Genomic DNA, 3,540 nt, shown 5'->3' with positions numbered 1-3,540 from the left:
TGAACTGAGAGACTGTGTGTCTCCGACATGGTGCATCCCTTAGAGATTTTCAAGTGTAATTTTGGTGATATGTAATTTTAGCCCTAAATGCTCACTTCAGAATCTGTCACCTAAGATATACACCATAGTGTGTCTGATTTGTCTTTATGGTGCCTTTTGTGATAAATAATTCACATTCTGCATTCTTTTTTTAATTTAAAGTGTTTCCTAGTCTTTTTAGGTAGTGAGGATATAGATTGAGCTGGTATTTGTTGTCTTCTCTACCTTTGTTATATAGGGTCTATGTAGCCTTTCTGTTGATCTGGGACATTATGGAAACTTAGAGCCAAGCCTAGAGCCAAAATGTTGGACACACCCCAGTTTGCTTTTTAAGAGTTGATTGCTGGATGCTGTATGCCAAAGATGCTAAGAGTCATAAAAATAAGCTAAGATTTCTGAAAGGTAAACACCCAAAACACCAAAGCTCAATCCTACAGTTCTTGGTAGTGACCTGCACGGTTTATTGTAGATTGTAAGTTGTTATAGTGATAGGAAAGGGCTGCCCTGAATGGGAATTGGGAAGGATGTTGGAATCTGAAGATGGCCTTTGTCTAAATGCAATGAAACTCACACAAAACCAGGCTTCCTTGTACGGCAACATTCAACAACAGTCTCACTTGAGAAATCTTGAAGAATGATGTAACTATTTACTCTTAAGTTTTATTTTTGAGAGATTTCAGATAGTGAAATCATGCAGAAATATTCCTAAAAATTTCCTTTACACTTCTTTCTTTTTCATCAGCTTCCCACTCATGGCAACTGCATAAAGCTCTCTTTTGCTCTGCCTCGAGTGCACTTGTGGGTGGCTCTGCCATTCTGAGACCTCACACACCACACACTGACCTTCTTTGGTGTATGTAGTCTTCTGGAACATGTACTGTCTAGTGCTGGTGGTTTTTCTCGTAAGCATAAGCTACTCTTGCCCCAGATTTCTGGTGAATATAATCTTCATATCAGTGTGAAAGTTTTTCTTTTATTTACTCTTTGATATTGACTTGACACATGTTGCTTGTGCTCATGTTGATATAATATGTGCAGACAAGTTGTCTAAGACCCTGACAACCAGACCAATCTGCCTTCACCCTGTCATTAAATCAGTGGGGCCACTATAATGGGAGGTATGTATATAATTACAATTACAGTATATAGCAAACAGCTGGCCCAAAGTAATACTCCTCACTTCATCTCTTGGTCTCCCCAGAAGGCCATATAAAAGTGGCTGATTTAGATGTAAATGGCTCTGACTGAATGTGGCAACTCTGAATATGGCGGTAGTGGTGGTGGCTGTGGTTTTCCTTTCTAGTCTGGGTTTGACTTTTATCTCAGATGATTTTTTGAGTTACTACCAGAGTAGGACATATGGCTGTGGTCTGGGGGAGAGAAAAACTAAATCTACTTGGTATATCTTTATTCTTTACACAACTTTTTTATAAAATTTATATAAGCATCTGTATTCATCAGGTTCTCCAGAGAAACAGAATCAATAGGATGTTTATGTGTTTCTCTCCTTCTCTCTCTCTCAAGAGATTTCTTATAAAGAATTGGGTTATGAAGTTGGGAGACAGACAAATTTCAAGGTCTACAGCTTGAGTTGGCAAGCTGGAGACTCAGCAGAGCCATTGGTGTAGTTGTATTCTGAAGGCTAGCAGGCTCAAGACTCGGTAAAAGTAAAAGCTGATGTTTTAGTTCAGATCTGAAGGCAGGAGAAAAACTGATGTCCCAGCTCAAATGCCACTAGGCAGAAGGAATTCTCTCTTCCTTGGTCTTTTTGTTCTATTCTGGCCTTCTACTGATTGGACAAGATCCATCCACAATAGAGAGGACTATCTGCTCTACTGAGTCTACCAATTCAAATGTGGAATTTCTCTTCCAGAAACACCCTCATAGACACACGCGGAATAATGTTTGAGTAACTCTTTGGGTACTCTGTGGCCTAGTCAAGTTGACACGTATATTTATCCATCGCAGCATTCATGAAGAATGTAGGAACATATAATTTACAATTCAACTCCCATTTATATGTATGTTGTTACTTGATGGATGTGATCATGCTTTTAGAATTCAGTGAAAGGAGAGGCATGAGAAAATTTTAATGAGATTATTTGTTTCCTGTGTTTTTCTAGAGGAATTATATTAATCTGTAGATCTTTTTCCTTCTACTTCATTTAACAACTTAGGGTATATATTTCATCTTGCTGTCTTTGGCATCAAAAAAATGATGTGATAGGTCTTTCTCTGTTCTATAAAAAATGATTTTTTTTTTCTCTAAAGAAGGTGCTCATCTTCACTTTATAAAGTCTAAATGGTCTACTCGCCTCAAAAGGAACAGTTAGGCCAGAATTTCTGCCTGAACAATAGTTTAAAGAAATCCTGTGGTTGTGCTCACTTTGGCAGCACATGTACTAAAACTGGAATGATAGAGAGAAGATTAGGATGGCCCCTGAGCAAGGATGACGTGCAGGTTTGTGAAGTGTTCCATATTAAAAAAAGAAAAGAAAAGAGAAGAAATCTTGTGGCTTTTTTTCCATTAGCTTCAACTAACATGGGTTGTCTCAGAAAAGCTGCTTGAGCTGACTCGCCTCGATGTGATGCCTGCTGGGTTTTGTATTACCAGCTTTCTTCACCTTAGAATTTGACTAAGACAGAAGTCTATCAGCAGATTACAGCTTGATCCAATTGGTTGTTATTTGGGCCACAGCACGGGGAAATATCTGGGGGGTTGGATGGGCTTTCTAGGTGTGAGGCTCTTTCTTGCGGAGGTGGTTTATACAAAAGGCATGGAGAGGGAGCTCCTAAATTTCTTAACACAATCAACTGGGAGGAAAAATGTGCTGTAATGTAACGGTATTAGTTCTGTGGTAAACCTTCTCAGAGATCTCTGGCCTGGTAACTGGCCCAGAAGAAAGACCTAATAGAAATACTGACTTTACTTGAAGTCTGTGGGCCATTTTTTAAAAGTTTTTATTTTATTTTATTTTTTTAAAGATTTAAATTTCACTACTGGGTATTTACTCCAAAGATACAGACATAGTGAAGAGAAAGGCCATATGGACCCCAATGTTTATAGCAGCATTGTCCACAAGCTACATTGTGGAAGGAGCCGACTTGCCCTTCAACAGATGACTGGATTAAGAAGATGTGGTCCATATATACAATGGAGTATTACTCAGCCATCAGAAAGAATGATTACCCAACATTTGCAGCAACATGGACGGGACTGGAGGAGATTATGCTAAGTGAAATAAGTCAAGCAGAGAAAGACAATTATCATATGGTTTCACTCATTTATGGAACATAAGAAATAGCAGGAAGATCGGTAGGAGAAGGAAGGGAAGAATAAAGTGGGGGTAAACAGAAGGGGGAATGAACCATGAAAGACTATGGACTCTGGGAAACAAACTGAGGGCTTCAGAGGGGTGGGGGACTGGGATAGGCTGGTGATGGGTATTAAGGAGGGCACGTATTGCTTGGTGCACTGGGTGTTATATGCAAACAATGAAA

General features: G+C 39.2%; 1 non-coding gene across 1 annotated transcript; it reads left to right on the top strand.

Annotated features, from left to right (window-relative positions):
• Positions 1-2,417: 2,417 nt before the first annotated feature.
• Positions 2,418-2,524, top strand: LOC117803248. Its single transcript, XR_004626936.1, has one exon. It is a non-coding gene; the product is annotated as a U6 spliceosomal RNA (small nuclear RNA).
• The last annotated feature ends 1,016 nt before the right edge of the window (positions 2,525-3,540 follow it).

This window comes from Ailuropoda melanoleuca, chromosome 7 (genome assembly GCF_002007445.2).
Source record: "Ailuropoda melanoleuca isolate Jingjing chromosome 7, ASM200744v2, whole genome shotgun sequence".
NCBI classification, from domain to species: domain Eukaryota; kingdom Metazoa; phylum Chordata; class Mammalia; order Carnivora; family Ursidae; genus Ailuropoda; species Ailuropoda melanoleuca.
Note: the sequence above shows the minus strand (reverse complement) of the source record. Positions and strands in the feature narration are given on the sequence as shown.